Genomic DNA, 22,458 nt, shown 5'->3' with positions numbered 1-22,458 from the left:
GGTAGAATTTAAAGCTCTATAATCAATGCACCACCTGACCCCCCGTCCCTCTTTCTTACCAGTACCGGGGCAGAGCACCATTCAGAAACTGAAGGCTGAATGACCCCTGCCTCCAACATTTTCTTTAAGTGGGTCTCCTCCTCTTGAGCAAACCCAATAGGGGTTCTTCTCATTCGTTGCTTTATTGGGGGGTGTCCCGCAGTGTCAATTTGGTGTTCAATGGCCGAAAAATTCCCCAAATCAAACTCACTTGCTGCAAAGACATCCCCATACTCCCTTAACAGAGATGCCAGGGCTTCTTGCTCTTGGCTTCCCAGTAGTGTCTTGGAGCGATCAAAGAGATCTCTGAGGTGCTCGGGGACTCCCTGGTCAGATTCTGTTGGGCCAGTACCCCCCCCCCCCCCTGTACCTACTACACGTACCTTTGCCGGGACTTCTATTTTCTCAACTTCTACCGCCTGGGCAATTAATTCCCCCTGACGCACATGTACATGCTTATCTGAAGTATTTATCAGACATACTACTGGTTGGCTCCCCGCCGCATGTAAAGTGCGGGGAACCAAAAGACCAGAGGGGCTGCCTGCCTCGACAATATAACTGGGCATTTCACAGTTAACCTGGCAGCTGAGCTTCATCACTGAATTGGGCGGCACCGTAACTTTATCACGGATTGTCACGTTGGCTACCCTTGGTGCCTGCCCGACCTTACCCATAGTCATGGGTATGACCTCGTCTCCTACCTGCAGCTGTCCATCTGACATTTGCAAGTCGATGCAATGTGCCCTTAATAAGTCGAAACCCAACAGCATGTCGTCCTCTATAGGGGCCACATACAGATTTGTTTGTATGAGTTTGGAACCCAGTTCCAAATTCACGGGCCCGACAACATACCCATTCATTTGCATCCCCTTTCCTGCTGTATTCATGATGACTTCCCTGAGGATGGGGGGCACAGACTTTAGGGACCTGTATACCTCCTCTGATATTAGGGTCACTTCTGCTGCAGTGTCCACCACAGCAAACAAACTCTGCCCCTGAACTTTTATGGGTACCCTAAATACTGTCCCGGAACGGAGCTGACAGACAGTGACAATTTCACAATCATTTTCCTCATCAACCAATGTGGTGTCTGCTTCCCCCTCTGAAGAGGAGGCCCCACTGTTATGGGCTTCCTCATTATTTTCCAGGTCAGTATCAATGGTTCTTACCGCCCTGGGAGGGCTATGGTCTTCAGTGGAGTCCCAGCTACCCTGGGGTTCTCCATAACTGGCCATAGCTACTGCTGCCAGGCTTGTATCTTCGCGTTCAAACCATAAGCTCCCTGGTATTTCTCCCTTCTCCTCACCCCCAGGGTCCCCCTGATCTTGGGTAAGCACTGACTGAACAATAAGGGGTCCAAATTTGATTTGTTCTCCAGAGTCTAGATGAACAACCTCCCTAAAGAACTTGACGGGCAAGACTCCTGCCTGGTTACCCGAGCATAATATAGCCCTACTGGGTGCCCAATAGAACTCGTAACCCTCGGCCTGAGCTCTTGGTACATCTATCTTTATCTGTACTTCCCAATGAGGCTTGAAGGTAGGGGGTACCTCACTCAATAGATGAATGTGCTGCCTATTCATCCGTCTCAATCCTTCCTCTTCTATATCCCCCCAGGCAAGCATGGTTGTGTAGTGGTAGGCATGGGCAACAGTATTTTCCTCTACTGAGGGCATACCAAAAGATCCCACTTCAATGGAATGCCCCTGGTTTGCCTTTATTTTCCACCAACCATGATCTTGGTCCCTCTCTAAAGTGAAACGTTTGTCCACGTCTACCTCAACCAGACGGGTGAGCTCCTTGAGAGTGTACCCTGACAATCCTGGGTGCCTCGACAGGAGCTCATCAACATACACGAATCCCCCAGGGAGAACCTTGAGTCCCCATTTACTGGCACCATGCCGCAACACATATATCAGTGTTTTTGACAAGTGACGGTCAACTCCATGGTCTTGGATTACTTCCTCCTCTGAATCGGAGGAAGCATTCTCCTTATCCTCTAATGGGCACTCAGGGGCTGGGTTATTTACAGACTCTATGTCCTGGGTGCCCTCCCCTTCAGACTCTACTGATAACAACCCCTCTGCCTCTTGTATTTGTATGGGCATTACCTCATTCCCCTGACAAACTGATTTTAGACCCTGATATTCCAAGGTTACTTCCCCTACATTTTGATCCCTAAACTGCACATCTGTTGACAGGCCAAACTCTATTTTTGGGGGCTTGCTCTGACCTGTGGAGCTGCCCCGTTGGAGTTTAACGAACTTGGTGCCATACGAGATTGGTCAGCAAAAGTTACCGTTCTCTCTTTTGACCGCAGATCTGGGCACTCATTTCGCATATGCCCAGGTTTATAGCAGTTATAGCATACACTTTCCCGCCCAGACCCTCGATATGGGGATGGGCTTCTTGATGGCGACCTTCCCCTAAATTTTGGGCAGTCCCGTTTGAAATGTCCTCTCTCCCCACAGTGGAAACATTCTCCGGCAGCTGGCCGTCCGCCCGGTGAGGGGCTTCTTGCCGGAGGGCGAGTGAGGAGTTTCCTAAATTGGTTCATCATGTCATCCAATTTCTCATGCACTTGACCCAACTTATTATCAAATTTTGTATTGGTCTTTTCCAATTCACTTTTCCAAGTACTCACTGGGGCCCTCTCTGGGGCCATAGTGGCTCTTACCTGCGGTACCTGGTACTCTTGGAACACCTCTTGGTGGTCGTCATACCGGCCACCCATTACCTGCCTAACCTCACGCCTGGTTGACCTCCCATATATTGCCTGGGTATTGTGCTGGAATAGCCGTATTTTATCTACGGCCTCCTCTATGCTTTGGGGCTGAAGATAAGAAACTTGCACCCCCAACTCTTTATTTTCAATACCCTGACACAGCCGCATCACGGCCTGCTCATACATATAGTCATCAGGGAGGGTTCTAAAGGCTCTAGTGGCTAAGGACAACACCCGGTCAGCCCAGTCCTCCAGAGACTCCTCAGGGGCTTGCCGAGCATTGTTAAACTGAACCCGGGCGGTCTCGGGGAGTGCCTTGAAACCAAAGCGCTTGTGAAGCTTTTCCACAAGCTCCCTATAACTTACCTCCCTGTCCCTTTCCGTTATGAGGGCATAATATTCGCTGGCCTTCCCCTCAAGGCACCAGCAAAGTTGGTCTTTACATTCCTGGGGACCCCATTCACAAACCTCTGCGTATCTAGCAAATTTTGTGAAAAAGGCCTGCCAGTTGCCCTTCCCGTCATACTTGATATTTTTTGGGGCATTGCTAACTTTAGAGACTGCACCTGAAGTTGCTCGTGCCCCACCTCTGCTGTCAGGCCCCCTTATGTTTTCCCTGGGCCTATCCTCATTGTGTGGCATTGGGTAAGCATGTTGCCCGTAGCTCCCCCCAGTGGTGACCCCTTGTGGGGGCACCGGTGTATACCCTTGGTTGTACTGAGTTTGGGATTGTCTATCCCCATAGGCACGGGCAGGGGTCCGCCTTGGGTCCTCACCCCTGTTGTTTGGTCTTTCTTCATACGTCGGGGCAGGTCCTTGCCTGGAGTCCTCGCCCCTATTGTCTTGCCACTTGCCATACCTACTGCGGGGTGTTTCATACTGTCCCCCACCAGTGTGAGCTGGTTTGGTACAGGGTGCTGACCCTTGACCTGCATAGTTGCTTGTGTGACCCATGGGGTATGAAGGTGCGCCCCTTTTAGTTGGAACGGTTTTGTCCCATGCACTGGCTTCCCCTGGCCAGTGCTGTTTGGTATTAATACTACTCCCTTGATGTTGGGGGTTACTTTGGTTTGGGTCACCCATCATGGGTTGACTCCACTCATTTTTTGTAATTTGTTCCCTGTATCCCCCATCCCAATTTCCTGGGGTCTTAGGTCTAGCTCCAGCATCCCCGGGATATGGGCTACACTCAAGAAAGGCAGAGTCCATCTGACTAGGACCATTCCAGGGTCCAGGACTTTGCCCCTGATGCCATGCCTCTTGCTTAAATTCTGATTGGGCATGTACCCGTGCTGGGGTGCCTTGTGAGGCAACGTGTCCCCCATCTATTAATGTGTTAACCCTGCTTAACATTTCATTATGCCTGCCTTGGGCTTCAGGTGGTGGTCCATTATTTTGGCCACCCCCATTTTGATTGAAGTCTAGCCTAGACAAGAGGGCCATTGTCACTCGAAGATGGGATATTGTGGCTAGATCTGACTCAGTCACAAAACCCTTACCCTCCCTTATGTCCATAATTTGCTCCCCAGTTTTTATTCCTATACCTGGGAGCTGAAGTAACTCTTGAAAGCTACAAGTGTTTATGTTTATGATGGACATTGTAACTGTAAACAATCAACACTGTTTTTGTACCAAGTTTATTTATTTATCAATAAACAACAACAACCAACTCTTTTAATAATACAGATGTTTTTATTTTATTTTATTTTTATTGAATAACAAAACTTCCGCTTAGGGTAACCCGTCCTTCTGGTCTGCGGTTAGTAGCGGAAGCAAACAGAACAGAACAATAACACTACTGGTAACCCGTCCTTCTGGTCTGCAGTTATCAGAGGTAAACAGAACAATTAACAACACGACTGGTTCCCCGTTCCTCCCAGGTCACGTGATCCAAGTCGTCTTGAAAATACGAAAAACAACGAATACTCAATGCTACACAAAAAACAAGGGTTCTACCGCGCTGCAAAACCCCTGTAATGTTATGTAATATTCTCTACCAGAGTATTACACAACAAAAAATTTGTAAGGGTTCCGCGGAACCCAGTGTCTCGCCTATTTTTGCTGTAAATTGCAGGCTCAACAATAATGAGGAAAAAAATCAATAAAAATATTCCTCTTGTTACTATTTTATGATTGTAAGAAAATCTAAGTCCATTTAAAAGTAAATTACAGAAAAAACGGAGTAATCTTTTTACAAACTTTACTTCTGGATACAATCTAATATGATCATAAATAAGCTTCTGTCCAAGTTTGGTACAAACCCAGTATAGTTTAATTAAGAAAGTTATTAAAATTTTAAAAACTTTAACCACAGAGTGAATGTAATGGTTCCCCGCAGAAAAACTATGTCCATTTAAAAGTAAAATATGGAAAAAATGGATTTATTTATTTACAAACTTTACTTCTGGATACAATCTTATGATCATAAATAAGCTTCGTCCAAGTTTGGTACAAACCCAGGATAGTTTAAGAAAGTTATTAAAATTTTAAAAACTTTAACCACAGAGTGAATGTAATGATTCCCCGCAGAAAAACTAAGTCCATTTAAAAGTAAAATATGGAAAAAATGGATTTATTTATTTACAAAATTTACTTCTGGATACTATCTTATGATCATAAACAACCTTCTGTCCAAGTTTGGTACAAACCCAGGATAGTTTAAGAAAGTTATTAAAATTCTAAAAACTTTAACCACAGAGTGAATGTAATGGTTCCCCGCAGAAAAAAAACTAAGTCCATTTGTAAGTAAAATACGGAAAAAATGGAATTTTATTTTTACAAAATTTACTTCTGGATATTATCTTATGATCATAAACAAGCTTCTGTCAAACTTTGGTAGAAATCCAGTATAGTTTGAGAAAGTTATTAAAATTCAAAAAACTTTAACCACAGAGTGAATGTTTTGTTTCCCCGCAGAAAAAACTAAGTCCAATTATAGTAAAATATGGAAAAAATGGAATTTTATTTTTACAAAATTTACTTCTGGATATTATCTTATGATCATAAACAAGCTTCAGTCAAACTTTGGTAGAAATCCAGTATAGTTTAAGAAAGTTATTAAAATTTCAAAAACTTTAACCACAGAGTGAATATTTGTTGACGCCGCCGACGACGCCGACGACGACGGAATGTAGGATCGCTTAGTCTCGCTTTTTCGACTAAAGTCGAAGGCTCGACAAAAACGATCGGTAAAGGTTTCCCCCGAATCCTTTTCCGCGGGAAACACTGTTGAAGCGAACGTCGCCTCAAATCACAAAATAAGCAATTACTTGCAATGCACCACGCAAATAAGTGCTCGCAGCGCCAATGTTGTGATCCCGAGTAAATATGAAACTTACCCAAGAAGCTGATTGGCTTTGTGGTCTCTTCTAGGATGAAGATTGTCTCTTTTTGTTATTCTGTTCTTGTCTATATTTTGGTTGCCGGAAAGAGAGAGAGAGAGGCATCATGGGATCGTGCACTTCCGGCAGGGTCTGGCTTAATACCAACGAATACTACAATTCGCTCAGCATTTTAGATAATAAGCAAGCAAATTTGGATTATGTTTTTCTAGTGTGCATACAAATATTTGAGCTGGTTATTTCATTACACGGTAGTATTGTAAGTTGATTGAAACAAATATTTATTAGCTATTCAAACTGATATATGATCATGATAATTATTTATTGATAATGTTTTTTAATGAAATAAGAAAATCTGCCTTATCGTGTAATTTTGATTACAAACATATAAGTATCTGCTGGTATCCATGGATCATCGAAATCATTCATTTCCTCCTCATTGTCACCAAGCAAATAGTCTAAATAATCTTCCTCTTCTTCAGACATTCCTTCATCTGTATAAGGCTCTTCATAGTCATCAAAATCTGAGTGAGAATAAGAAATATGCATTTCACATTTTCCGGAACAAATACAAACAAATAACAAAAATATGTTGAGGAAATCATTCGGGACATGCACATGTATGGTTTATGGGTAACATTTTTTTACACAAAAAAATAAAGACTACTTTGGACACGCCCATTTTTCAATACCATCACGGCATCGTACTCAAGCACCCACTTTTGTTTCTGACACTACATCAGTTCAAAAAATTATGTAAGAATCATTAGAATGACCGTAAAATATGTCATCGGATATCTCTGTGATTCTCTCAGTGTGTTTTTTTTAATTACAAGGGCTGGTTCATGTTTCAGAAAGTGAAATCTAAACGAAAAATATAGTTCGTACCCAAGGTCGACATAAAACTTCTGCCCGGAGGTCCATTTTCATCTATATGGAGTATCGTAATGAGATTTTAAGAAATCTGTTTCATAATTTTACTACAACAATAAATTTATGTTCAATGCAAGTTCAAGGGACTTTCAAATTAAAGAAAATCTAACCTATTTCATCGTCAACTTCTGTCGGGGGCGTAGCCATTTTGATATAAAATTCTAACAAATAACAAGTTGTGACGGACGGAAAAAATTCCGTTTTTCATCTTCCGACTTGAATCTTTCTCTGATCATTGTGAAGTAATTATTAGACTAATAAAAATGTATTATACACCAAAATTTAGATAATTTAACAAGGAACAAGCAGCTAAATTTAGTTTTCCCTATTTAAATACGTATCAAGTTATACGAGTCCAAATGTCGGAAACATAGAAAAACAACGGCTAACTGTTGGTATGTAACGACCATACGTTTAAGAAAATCATTCTTAAAAAAAAATAAAAGTGATTTTAGAAAAAATAAATCGGCCAAAAGTTTTAGTTTTGTCTATTGAATATTCGAGAATCCGTTCATGGAAGTGCGATTGGAATTTAATACCCTTTTTTTCCGTTCAACTGCAGCTTTGAAATTTGTTAAATGGCGGTAATTTTATACAGTTTTCTCGGGTTGTGTTTTTTTAATAAGTCTTTTTTTGAGTAAATTAAAACAAGTATTTACCGATGACAGTTACATATTTAAAATCTTGAGAACCTAAGCTTTTTAAAAATGTATAACATTGTATATGTATTTTAAACAACACCTATCTAAAATGTGGATACTTTTCACTGATAACGAAAAAAAGGCTTATGACCCGAATTCGGGTCATAGGAACGGTAAAGACTTTAATATTGGTATGTACTGCTTCTCCGCTAAGCACGTGGCAAGGAGTAAGATCAAAGACTGGTAAACTTGGATTTAGGTTAAAATGTCAGGCTATGATGACATAAGATTGAGAATGGAAATGGGAAAAGTGTCAAAGAGACAACAACCCGACCATGGAGAAGACAACAGCAGAACGTTTAACTTTAAACTAGAACGGCTCATAGTGCATGTCTGTTAAAGTACAAAGCATGGTTAACACTCATATTGCGGTAACATTTACCAATGAGACAACTCAACAGAAGAAACAAAAGGACACATAAATTAACAACCACGCATATATTACCCGTACGGCCTTCTACGAATGCATTTGATTATCCACTGGACATAAAATAGCCATACATCAACATCATTTCTAATACCAGGTATGTACATGTATCACTTGTCTACCTCAGACATAGATCACCTTAGCTGTATTTGGCAAAACTTTTAGGAATTTTGGTTCTCAATGCTCTTCAACTTCGTACTTTATTTGGCCTTTTTAACTTTTTTGGATTCGAGCGTCACTGATGAGTCTTTTGTAGACGAAACGCGCGTCTGGCGTATATACTAAATTTAGTCCTGGTATCTATGATGAGTTTATTTATTATCAACTGATGAAGTGTATAGTCACTTTTGTAGCTTTTCAAAAGGTGAATTTGTATCTGTCTGTCCTTCCGTCCATTCCTCTTTTTACATTTTCTTTTCTTCTGAATAACTGGACGTAAGCATCAAATCATGTATACAAGATCTAGTATGAAAAGTTTCAAATTAATTTCTTTAGAACCATATGCTTGACTACGGTTTGTAATTCTCCTATTTCGATTTTTCAATGTTCCCGTTGACTATAAAACTTTATTACATTATAATGGAAAAAAGATTGTTCAATTTTTTGTTATCACTTAATAATTCTCCTGAACACCAAAATAATTAAAGGAGTACTTAGGTGCGGATCGAGGATTTTTAAGAGAGGGCACTGTAGAAAGTCATCAATTGGAGTGATATCTGTAAAAAGTCTATGCATTTATCATATATTTAGCTCATTAAGGATTACCCGGCCCCCGGCCCCCTAAATCTAAGTCTGGAGAGGGAAGGAGGATGTCATCCCAATTCCCGATAATAAATTAACAAATCCGATTTCTAATGAAAATAATAAGTTTCCGCATCACGATATGAACAAAGCATACTTCCTGTCGATTTAACTTTCTGTTCTTGAACTCCGTCTAATTAGACTTATCAATCCCAAATTCCCGAATATGGCCCTTCCACCCCTCGAAGTAGAGAGCAATAATCATTATACACCTTTAAAACGACGAAGATGACCTTGCAGGGATAATTGGCGGGATTTGTCGAAATCTTCGACGTCGTGCATTTTCGCGCTAATGGCGAGGTTACCAAAGGGGGACGCAATTGTTAGTATTAATTGCGTTTATCTGCGAATCCAGCACGGTGAAATATATTTTTCATTTGAGATTTGGAGAAAGCATAACAAAATGCAGTTAATGTAGTGGAATGAGAAAAATGACATATTTAGAAGCAGTTTATTTCCATATTTTTCGGTTAAAAAATATGCCACTTTGAGCCCTTTGTCCGCAATGTCAAGCAAGGCTTGAATAAATATATAGTCATTCTTGTAGGGTTTTATTTCCCCCTTATTGTCACTTACCACAATATCAGCTTGAACCCATTCTTCTTAATTTACTCCAAAAATTTTATAACATTGCCTAATGTTTTTTACAAAATTGCACAATTCCCCAATTTTCAGCCTCAATTTTATCGAAAACAAGCACGGTGACGTACATTTTATTTTGTGTTTTTTTTATTACTCGCCAAGGCCTACAACATATTTCAAAATTATAAAAATGATATTGTATCGGATGCCCTTAACGCTAGTATTAATGCGCTAGGTTAATAACACTGTCATAGATTCTAACATGTTATTGCATGAATAAAGTGTTTTCAGGCATTTTGACGCGATCCATTGTTAAAGATGTTAACAATGTTATATGTTAGAGTAAGTAACACTTGTGTTATAAAAACATAGTTTTTTTTATTTTTTGGTTTTAATTCCTTCTTTTTTTCTTTTCGCAAATTTGATGCTAATTATCATTAAATCGATAAGCGCTTTATGAAGCCTTGTGTGTTAAAAATTGCAACCTTAGCTTAAATCCAGTAAAAAAGCACTCGACTCTACAATATAATTTCCAATTTGACAGTCGTCACTGGGGTTAACCTCCTCGAGATATAAGCTAACCCCCGCCATTCAGTTTTCAGTGTGGTGTTTTGTATAATTATATTTGCTTTTTTGACTGTCGGTAGTTATATTGACGTATATATTTTACTTCCCTTTTGTTATTTCCTACCCTTTTTATATACAAGGTTAACTCTAAATATCTACATTTATTTAGTTAGAATAAACGGTCATTAGATGTTTGAAGACGGCATAGTTGTTGTCCTTCCTTCATTAAGTGTTTTAATTATGCGCCATGTCTAGCATGTTTAGTTACATTGTATAATCGTTAAGTGTGTTAATTATGCGCCATGTCTAGCATGTTTAGTTACATTGTATAAGATCCTTCGTTAAGTGTGTTAATTATGCGTCATGTCTAGCATGTTTAGTTACATTGTATAAGATCCTTCGTTAGGTGTGTTAATTATGCGCCATGTCTAGCATGTTTAGTTACATTGTATAAGATCCTTCGTTAAGTGTGTTAATTATGCGCCATGTCTAGCATGTTTAGTTACATTGTATAAGATCCTTCGTTAAATGAGTTAATTATGCGCCATGTCTAGCATATTTAGTTACATTGTATAAGATAAACACTCGAATATTTAAGCTTTAATGTATAAGGTGCATGTGAAAGCTAGAGCAGTTCATGTGTCAATATCTGTGCTTTGTTTCGTGGCTTTGTCTGTCTGCTTTCTTTTGGTCATTCAATCGTGTTTTTTTCTCTATTTACGGCTTTTGATTGCCCGCTTTAGGGTCTTATAATCTTTGTTAAATACAATGCTTTTTACATCTTTGATTTAGTAATCTAGACCCTAAATAGTTTTGATAGTAAAAATATCAGGATATCCGTTTAAAAAAATAAAATGATAACAATATCAGAGCTTTCCTTGTAATAAATAAAGGCAACAGTAGTATACCGCTGTTCAAAACTCATAAATCCATGGACAAAAAACAAAATCGGGGTAACAAACCAAAACCGAGCGAAACGCATTAAATATAAGAGGAGAACAACGACACAACATCGAAACGCAACACACACAGAAACAGACCAATCATCAGACAAAACACCACGAGAATAACAAATGTAACATGAAAACCAAATACATGAATTTGGGATAGACAAGTACCGTGCCACGTCTTATCTCAATATCTCAAAAATAAGAGAAAACACAAACGACTCAACGTTAAAATGCAACACAAAGAGAAACGAACAATATATAACAATGACCATCTTCCTGACTTGGTACAGGACACTTTTAAAGGGGAATAAAAATATCATCTAAATTAAAAGTGACTTTCAAAATATTTCAAAAAGGACACTGGGTAAAAAAAAAGAAACAGAATTGTTGTGGTTCAGAACTGAACAAAATATCAAAAATCAGACCAGGAGAATAAAAGTCTGTTGATGCGACCTTGTTTACTGTATATGATTAAATGATTGAACATATAGGCGTTCGGATGATCAAGTTAAAACAAATACCAAGCTCTTTATCAAAAGGTCAATAAAAGTGTTGACGTCGGATATCCCACTGATAAATGATTTACATTGCGAAATTTATGTTGTACAAAGCGAAATACTTTACCAGTAAATGATAAAGGCAAGATACCCCTGATTTCTGATATCGTGACTAATTAGGTATTCGGATATGAACTTAAAGATAAAAATCAGTACCCAATATTAATAGTGGCATCATAACCTATCATTATATGTTGTCTTTATCATTTGATTAGTTTATATCAGGTCAGCAGATTTATTTTCACCGACTTATTGAAGATGGTTTTCTTTTTGACTGATAGCGTTTTATATGCAGGTAATTTGTTTTTAAATTTTCTGTGACTAGTTATTAAAAAAATAATAATAACAGTGAATGTTTTAAAGGGTTAAACTGATAAAAGTTTCCCGTTTTTCATAATATTCGGAAGAAAATATGTTAAAACAAATAAACAAAAGAAAAAGTTTGCAAATACATTTATAAGTGTTTTTTGTTTAATTTTTAAATTCTGACCACAATTATATTCTTCACTGCAGGCGATCGTATCGTCTTGCACTTATTATAATGTTGCATTACAAAATAGGATTGCAAGTACAGCAGTCGATAGTAGAGCGTAGAAAAACATTATTTCTATATTAGGCAAATTTATAACTTTGAGTTTTTGTTTTTGTTGTCTGTTAGACTGATGATGTAGAATTAAAGGCTTAAAAAAAAACTGATAGTTATTGACCTTTGTTAATCTACTGATAGAGATTAAAAACAAATTGTTAATGTGCATATACCTTGTGTTTTGTCGAAGAACATTTGATAAACTATATGTATCTTACGTGCATTTCTTTGTTTATTCCTATAAATGTCTCCTTTGATTAGAGACCATAGCATATCAAAAAGTATGTATGTTTTTACCTATGTGTATTTCTGTAGTATTAAGTTGCTCTTTCACTGAAGTTAATTACCTTCAATTTTTGTTTATTAATTTCTATATGTTTGTTTTGATCAGTGAACATATGTCTCATAGCATTCTCAATCGTGGACATAACCCATTCATTGCCAACGGCACCAATTACACTGGATGATAAATGTACAGACTGTTGTGATTTACTGTCGTGTATGGGACTTGACCATGCACAACCAAATACTAATGCTTCGGACATCACCGACATGTTGTGCAGGTAATACCAGGAAAAATGTCTCTAATATAGATTCACCTAATGCGTTATAATAAAATCATTTGATTTGTAAATTGCTTTTTTTTTAACAAATTTATCTTAATATACAATACGGGAATAGTCAATGGGACGACTATCCAACAGCGTCAAAATGAAGTCAATTCAAGTAGCTGAAGTTTATCAATGTTTAACAATAGATTCAAGAAAATGCTTGTCAAAATACAGTTATTTTGTTACATAGTTGTTCTGTAGGTACAACCAAATATTTCGAGAAAAGTAAGAAAACTTTAAACTTTTAATTTCAGCAAGACAAACATTGCCATCATGCCAACCTGTTATACAAAGCATAATTTAAACCATTGTTCGTACATGAAAAAAATGGTTTCAAAAATACCATCTACTGATAAGATGGCAGACGGATACACACAATTCTGCAATCATAAGGAGGGTGAGCAAACAATGTATAGGCATTCTATCTATCTTCAAATATGTGTTTAAAATACTAAATGTCTGTCCAATTACAAGACTGTTAGTGATACATTGCTGTGTTATTCGATTGTTTATGTTAAAAATAATATTAACACAAGCTTGTCAGTTTCTGTTAGACAGGGCTCATGAAATGTTGTATGGCATAAAAACAAGACAAAAGAGAATACCAATCAAACGTGCATCATGAGGTAGGAGCAAATAACATGATTCAACAACTGATTGGAGATCAATGATTGGTCCTACATTAAAAGATGTATGACATGTTTAAAACATAAAATGTTATCGATCACGTTTGGACACAAATTTATACTATGTTAAGCAGATGAATTAAGTAGCTTGAATGTTAGTTCTTTAACTTACATATATTTATGATTATAGAAATGAAAGCTCTATCTACTTGTTTGATTAACAGCGGTATAGCATTAGATGTGTATCACAGATGTACAGTACCTTACACGAATGGTATGAAAGATAAAGACAGCGATATCTGCGAGTAAGTACATTTATACCTGTATAAAACCAGTCCATACAGACAACCCCTGATACCTCGAATATTCAACACTGCAAATACTTTTGTGCTTTAAAAATTACTAACCATAGACGATATCGACAGTTTCGATTTAGATTTTAATGCTTCAAATGAGTAAATGAAAAGGTTGGATCAATGACAATACAATCATTCGAAAATAGACGTCTCGTATACGTAGCCTCACAAATATGTAGATTGTATGTAACCTGAACAAATCTATCACCTGTTTTTTCTATTTGAGTGTTGACAAATATTGTGATTGACGGTTTGCTCGTTTGTTAATAATTGAACTATGAAATAAATATACGCCTTTGTGTACAAACAGATGAAATAGTATTCATATTTAGCTAAACCAAAACAATAAAAAAAAAGATGGACAAACCAACGCATGGTAGCATAAACAATCCTATTATAGTAAACAAGTTCCTATTATAGTTAACCAGTTTCTATTATAGTTAACCAGTTCCTATTATAGTTAACCAGTTTCTATTATAGATAACCAGTTTCTATTATAGTTAACCAGTTCCTATTATAGTTAACTAGTTCCTATTATGGTTAACCAGTTTCGTTTTAGTGTGTTTACAGTATCTACTAAATAATTCATGGACTATCAAAAAAAAGTAGACAAACAAAAAGTAAATGCAAAAGTTACAAACCAGAGTAGTTTAAAATATCTTTAAATCGACAGACAGTTTGATCTACAAAGTACTAGTAAGTAAGTGTCAATATAACTACCTGATCTACAAAATAAATAAGTGTCATATAATTACATGATAAACAAGGTAAGTAAGTGTCAGTATAATTACATGATCTACAAAATAAGTAAGTGTCAATTAATTACATAATAAACAAAGTAAGTAAGTGTCAGTATAATTACATGATATACAAAGTAAGTCAGTGTCAATATAATTACATGATAAACAAAGTAAGTAAGTGTCATTATAATTACATGACCTACAAAGTAAGTAATAGTCATTTAATTAAATGATGAACAAAGTAAGTAAGTGTCAGTATAATTGAACGATAAAAAAAATAAGTAAGTGTCCATATAATTACATGATCTACATAGTTAGTAAGTGTCATATAATTACACGATAAAAAAAGTAAAAAGTAAGTAAAAAGTAAAATCACAAAAATACTGAACTTAGAGGAAGATCAATTGGGAAAGTCCATAATCACATGGCAAAATCAAATAACAAAACGCATCAAAAACGAATGGACAAGAACTGTCATATTCCTGACTTGGTACAGGCATTTTCAAATGTAGAAAATGGTGGATTAAACCTGGTTCTATAGCGCTAACCCTCTCACTTTTGTAATGACAGTCTCATCAATTTCCGATATTTTTACATTGATGCGTTAAATAAACAGACACAATAAATATAATAGTCAAAATATGGGTACAAGTGTCAGTATAATTGAATGCTATACAAAGTAAGTAAGTGTCAATATAATTACATGATCTACATAGTTAGTAAGTGTCATATAATTACATGATAAACAAAGTAAGAAAGTAAGTTAGTGTCAGTATAATTACATGATCTACAAAGTAAGTAAGTGTCATTATAGTTACATGATCTACAATGTAAGTTAGTGCCAGTATAATTACATGATCTACAAAGTGAGTACGTGTCAATATAATTATATGATCTACAAAGTAAGTAAGTGTCAGTATAATTACATGATCTACAAAATAAGTAAGTGTCATTTAATTACATAATAAACAAAGTAAGTAAGTGTCAGTATAATTACATGATATACAAAGTAAGTCAGTGTCAATATAATTACATGATAAACAAAGTAAGTTTCATTATAATTGCATGATCTACAAAGTAAGTAATAGTCATTTAATTACATGATAAACAAAGTAAGTACAGTGGAGATCACTTCTAACCTCTCATTAAATCTGTCAGAATCTGTCAGGAGAACTGTTCTAGGACAGTACGTAGAACTGTCAGCCTGACACCTTTTAGTCAGTTCTAGGTTAGAACTGTTCTAGCTAGAACTGATTTGGTCAGTTCTACCTAGAACTGATTTATAAATTCTACGGCTAGAATTGATTTATAAACACTACAGCTAAAATTGATTTATAAATTCTACGGCTAGAATTGATTTGGTTTAAATTTAAGAACCCTTTGTCTAAATATAAAGGCTTCGGCAAAATAGCGATTAATATTATAAAGAGTTTTGCTATTTTGCCGGTTTTAAACCCGCCATATTCTGCATGTATGTGACTGTTCCAAGTCAGGAGCCTGTTATTCAGTGATTTTCTTTTGTTGATGTGTTACATAAATTATTTGCTTTTCTTTCATTTTTTGAACATAAATTAAGCCGTTAATATTTGGGGGGGGGGGGGGGGTTATTATTTCATTTATTTTACATTTGTCACTCGGGGAGTCAGGATGACTCGTTTTACATAACAAAATTATCTGACCTTAATGTAATACGTTATTCCGGCCCAAACCACCAGGGACGGATCCAGCAGTTTAAAAAAAGGGGGGAGGGGGGTCCAACTAAAATTTATTGTCCTCATTCAAATGCATTGATCGTCCATAAAAAGGGTGCTGTACAGTAATTCAGTTATAATTTTAGGTCAAGAGGGACTGTAATATATACAAGTTATAGCAATATTGGAAAACAATATTTTGTACGCATGAATTTATAGTGCCAGCATGTCCTCTTTTTATTCAAAGTATTGAATCGTAAACAAATATCAGTAGTTTTCATACTTCAGACTGAGTCGTGTAATAAAATCTTTTGACCGCATCAATCTAAACTGACCTTATTTGCTCTTTCGTTCTGCAAATCTATATAGCTGTACAGTAATTCAGTTATAATTTTAGGTCAAGAGGGACTGTAATATATACAAGTTATAGCAATATTGGAAAACAATGACCTCAAAATTTCGTTCGCAGGAATTTATAGTGCCAGCATATCCTCTTTTTATTCAAAGTATTGAATCGTAAACAAATATCAGTAGTTTTCATACTTCAGACTGAGTCGTGTAATAAAATCTTTTGACCGCATCAATCTAAACTGACCTTATTTGCTCTTTCGTTCTGCAAATCTATATAGCTGTACAGTAATTCAGTTATAATTTTAGGTCAAGAGGGACTGTAATATATACAAGTTATAGCAATATTGGAAAACAATGACCTCAAAATTTTGTTCGCAGGAATTTGTAGTGCCAGCATATACTCTTTTCATTCAAAGTATTGAATCCTAAATAAATATCAGTAGTTTTCATACTTCAGACTGAGTCGTGTAATAAAATCTTTTGACCGCATCAATCTTAACTGACCGTATTTGCTCTTTCTTTCTGCAAATCTATATAGCTGTACAGTAATTCAGTTATAATTTTAGGTCAAGAGGGACTGTAATATATACAAGTTATAGCAATATTGGATAACAATGACCTAAAAAATTTTGTTCGCATGAATTTATAGTGCCAGCATGTCCTCTTTTTATTCAAAGTATTGAATCGTAAACAAATATCAATAGTTTTTATATTTCAGACTGAGTCGTGTAATAAAATCTTTTGACCGCATCAATCTAAACTGACCTTATTTGCTCTTTCTTTCTGCAAATCTATATAGTTGTACAGTAATTCAGTTATAATTTTAGGTCAAGAGGGACTGTAATATATATAAGTTATAGCAATATTGGATAACAATGACCTAAAAAATTTTGTTCGCATGAATTTATAGTGCCAGCATGTCCTCTTTTTATTCAAAGTATTGAATCGTAAACAAATACCAATAGTTTTTATACTTCAGACTGAGTCGTGTAATAAAATCTTTTGACCGCATCAATCTAAACTGACCTTATTTGCTCTTTCTTTCTGCAAATCTATATAGTTGTACAGTAATTCAGTTATAATTTTAGGTCAAGAGGGACTGTAATATACAAGTTACAGCAACATTGGAAAACAATGACCTAAAAAATTTGTTCGCAGGAATTTATAGTGCCAGCATGTCCCCTATTTATTCAAAGTATTGAATCGTAAACAAATATCAGTAGTTTGCATACTTCAGACTGAGTCGTGTAATAAAATCTTTTGACAGCATCTATCTAAACTGACCTTATTTGCTCTTTCTTTCTGCAAATCTATAAAGCTGCACAGTAATTCAGTTATAATTCTAGGTCAAGAGGGACTGTAATATACAAGTTACAGCAATATTGGAAAACAATGACCTCAAAATTTTGTTCGCATGAATTTATAGTGCCAGTATATCCTCTTTTTATTCAAAGTATTGAATCGTAAACAAATATCAGTAGTTTTCATACTTCAGACTGAGTTGTATAATAAAATCTTTTGACCGCATCAACCAAAACTGACCATATTTGCTTTTTTTTATGTGAGTCTATATAGTTGCACAGTACCTCAGTTATATTTTTTGTTACTATAGTATATATAAATAACTGCAATATTGGAAATTGAACAAACATTAATAGTTTTCATACCTCAGACTGACTCATGTAACAAAAATATGTGTCTGCATCAATCAAAACTGACCATATTTGACAGCATCAACCAAATCTGACCATATATGACTGCATCAGCCAAAACTGATCATTTTGCTTTTTTCAATGTAAATATGTGCGAAGCGGGTTTTTTAATAGTGTGCACCACATTTTTTATGTTATTTCGAATAGACAGAAAAAAATGATAAGTCATTTCTTATAATTTAATTCTAAATTCCATTTTAAACCTTGCCAAACCATGAAAAAACGTTGATGACATTATGGTCACATGACTAACTTATGTCTATGGGCGCTGATAACACAATAACGACAGGAGACCCGTTACATCCAAACTTAAATTATTAAATAATGAACCGTCACAAAAAGTGACTTTTTAAGTCAGTAGTTCATGATGGTTTTTTTTTAAACAGAACTATTTAACGGCATCATCCAACACTCACATTACTGATTCATATACTTTATTTTAAAATGAAAAGTACATGTATGAGAAGTTCTCTTCTTGGAAAGGTATACTGACTTTACTGTTAATAAAATTTGAAAAAGGAAAATGATTGGTTTTGTTTGTAGCCTTACGTCCAGTGGCAAATATTTCATTCATGTTCAGATCGAGTATATTTTTCTGACGTTCCAGACTCCCAGATATTATTCATTATCGTTATGGATAAGTTTGGCAACGAGATAATGCAAATCTGAGACCTCAGTGCAAATGTACATAGTTTTCTTGCGTTTAACAACACTGTGTTCATTACTATGATAATCCATAATTCATTCACTGTACAATTTTCGTTTGAACATTTGTCAAAACAGAATCTTAAATCATGAATGTAAATCCAAGGCAAACAAGGTAAATTAAGATTAAATTTACTTGAATTAAATGCAGAGTTATATTTACGCAGAGACTGTTAAAAACGGGGAACGAAGAAACATAAACAATGATGTTTCATTTGCAATCTCATAAAAATATTTCTCCGATGAGTTGGATAACCTCCTATCCACTTCGATATTTGTACATGTATATTTTGATCAGTAAAAAATATAGAAAAATCTGCTATTATATATAGTAAAGTAATTGGAACTGATTTTTTCTTCTAAATTCTAAATTGCCCTTTCTGCAGTGATGTCATTTAGAACTGTTCTATAGTCCTGACTGATTTAGTCAGTTCTGCTGACAGTTCTACGGTTAGAACTGATTTGGTCAGTTCTACCTAGAACAGTTTAAGACAGCTCTACCATAGAACTGATCCTGACAGTTCTACCTAGAACTGATTTAGTCAGTTCTACCTAGAACTGATCCTCACAGTTCTACCTAGAACAGTTCTAGGGTAGAACTGTTCTAGCTAGAACTGTTCTAGGACAGGTTAGAACAGTTCTATGACAGAATATTCTGACAGTTCTAATGAGAGGTTAGAAGTGATCTCCACTATAAGTGTCAGTATAATTGAATGATATACAAAGTAAATAAGTGTCAATATAATTACATGATCTACATAGTTAGTAAGTGTCATATAATTACATGATAAACAAAGTAAGAAAGTAAGTAAGTGTCAGTATAATTACATGATCTACAAAGTAAGTAAGTGTCAATATAATTATATGATCTACAAAGTAAGTACGTGTCAGTATAAGTACATGATCTACAAAATAAGTAAGTGTCAATATAATTACATGATCTACATAGTTAGTAAGTGTCATATAATTAAATGATAAACAAAGTACAAAAGTAAGTTAGTGTCAGTATAATTACATGATCTACAAGGTAAGTAAGTGTCAATATAATTACATGATCTACAAAGTAAGTTAGTGTCAGTATAATTACATGATCTACAAAGTGAGTAAGTGTCAATATAATTATATGATCTACAAAGTAAGTAAGTGTCAGTATAATTACATGATCTAAAAAGTAAATAAGTGTCAATATAATTACATGATCTAAAAAGTAAGTAAGTGTCAATATAATTACATGATCTACATAGTTAGTAAGTGTCATACAATTAGATGATAAACAAACTAAAAAAGTAAGTAATTGTCAGTATAATTACATGATCTACAAAGTAAGTAAGTGTCAATATAATTAAATGATCTAAAAAGTAAGTAAGTGTCAATATAATTACATGATCTACAAAGTAAGTGTCAGTATAATTACATGATAAACAAAGTAAGTTAGTGTCAATATAATTACATGATAAACAAAGTAAGTAAGTGTCAGTATAATTACATGATCTACAAAGTAAGTAAGTGTCAATATAATTACATGATCTACAAAGTAAGTAAGTGTCAGAATAATTAAATGATCTACAAAGTAAGTACGTGTCAGTATAAGTACATAATCTACAAAATAAGTAAGTGTCAATATAATTACATGATAACAAAGTAAGTAAGTGTCAGTATAATTACATGATCTACAAAGTAAGTAAGCGTCAATATAATAATATGATCTACAAAATAAGTAAGTGTCAGTATTATTATATGATCTACAAAGTAAGTGTCAGTATTATAACATGATCTACAAAGTAAGTAAGTGTCAGTATAATTATATGATCTACAAAGTAAGTAAGTGTCAATATAATAACATGATCTACAAAGTAAGTAAGTGTCAGTATAATTATATGATCTACAAAGTAAGTAAGTGTCAGTATAATAACATGATCTTTAAAGGAAGTTAGTGTCAGTATAATTATATGATCTACAAAATAAGTAAGTGTCAGTATAATTATATGATCTACAAAGTAAGTAAGTTTCAATATAATTACATGATCTACAAAATAAGTAAGTGTCAATATAATTATATGATCTACAAAGTAAGTAAGTGTCAATATAACTATATGATCTACAAAGTAAATGTAAGTTTTTCTAATATAACTACCTGATCTATGTGTCAGTTTTTCGTATATACCGAATTTCTGCTTACAGAACAATGGAAACAAACACTCGATGTGTACGTACGCTGTTAAAGACTACCAACTGCAGTGCTACCATTGGTTCATACTATGAACAATCAATGAATTTACAAAAACAGGCAAATCCATTTTGCACCAATGCATCAGCTCAAATGTGTAATGTGTTGTATATTGTTATTATCAGTTTCGTGCTTATCTGGAATAAGATAGCTTTGAAAATATGACAATAAATAAGATTAGTTTGAAGCAAAGCAGACCTCACTATGTGACTCGTTGTATTTCATTAACATTACGTTACAAAATAAGTAGCACCTGTGCTTCTACACATCATGATGTAGATAAGTTTTCATTTTTACCATTTTGGTTTTGAAAAAAAACCCAAAACCACATACACAACAATTGCTTTAAACGACTTTGATAATTCTGTATATAAAATTTCCACTAAATTGTCGTTTATTTGTATTGGTTCTGCTGTTTACATCTTGTGTGCTTTTTTGCAGCAAATATATGCTTACAACATTTCACAATTGTGTTAAGGTGGCAATCATGCCTCTGCAGATAGACTATTCAACAAGAACGCACGTGGATATCCAAAAAAAATTCCCGTGCAATGCCAAAAAATGACAAACCTGCTCCAGATTATCTTCAAATATCAATGAATGGAAGAACGTTTTCTCTCTCCTTTCAGTATGACATTACTTGAAAACCCAAAGCCTCATATATCTTGTAACATCAACTAAACCGAAATGCAGTATTCAATATGTAGGGCAAACTAGACGTGAATATTTCAAACGAACACAAAAACATCTATACCGCTTCCGCAGACCTAAGAAATTAAAAGTTTATTTTACCAACATCTAGAAAAAAAACCCATAAACATTCAAAAAACTTATCATTAATTTTTGTAATAAAACATATGGAAATAGTGGAATTAACACTTTTTGAAGTGTAAAACATTCTTTGGAAGTTTTAGATAGATCACGTGTTTTGATGGTCCTTTCGATTCGGTTGATAGTTTTGACTTTTCCACTCTTTCTACTACAGTTCTACACAATCTTATCAAACAACAGTTTTCCTATTTAATTAAATGGTCGTTTGATAAATCTGATTGCATATTTACTTGCTGCTACTCATATAAAGCCTTTTTCCCAAACGAGAAAGGTAGATATGCTAGATATACTTACTTTAGGTGTGATGAGATGATTAAAGCCCTAAATTTTCTCCTTGACAACATTTATGTTCGTGTTGGCAATAAAGTTTATCGACAGGTTGTAGGTATTCAAATAGGC

The 22,458-nt window shown here is 35.2% G+C and overlaps 1 long non-coding RNA gene across 1 annotated transcript; it reads left to right on the top strand.

Annotated features, from left to right (window-relative positions):
- The first annotated feature begins 11,759 nt into the window (after positions 1-11,759).
- On the top strand, positions 11,760-21,555 carry LOC143084873 (uncharacterized). Its single transcript, XR_012981195.1, has 5 exons — positions 11,760-11,918; positions 12,601-12,772; positions 13,075-13,217; positions 13,637-13,751; positions 21,183-21,555. It is a non-coding gene; the product is annotated as an uncharacterized LOC143084873 (long non-coding RNA).
- The last annotated feature ends 903 nt before the right edge of the window (positions 21,556-22,458 follow it).

This window comes from Mytilus galloprovincialis, chromosome 8 (genome assembly GCF_965363235.1).
Source record: "Mytilus galloprovincialis chromosome 8, xbMytGall1.hap1.1, whole genome shotgun sequence".
NCBI classification, from domain to species: Eukaryota; Metazoa; Mollusca; class Bivalvia; order Mytilida; family Mytilidae; genus Mytilus; species Mytilus galloprovincialis.
This window is presented reverse-complemented; position numbering and strand designations above follow the sequence as displayed.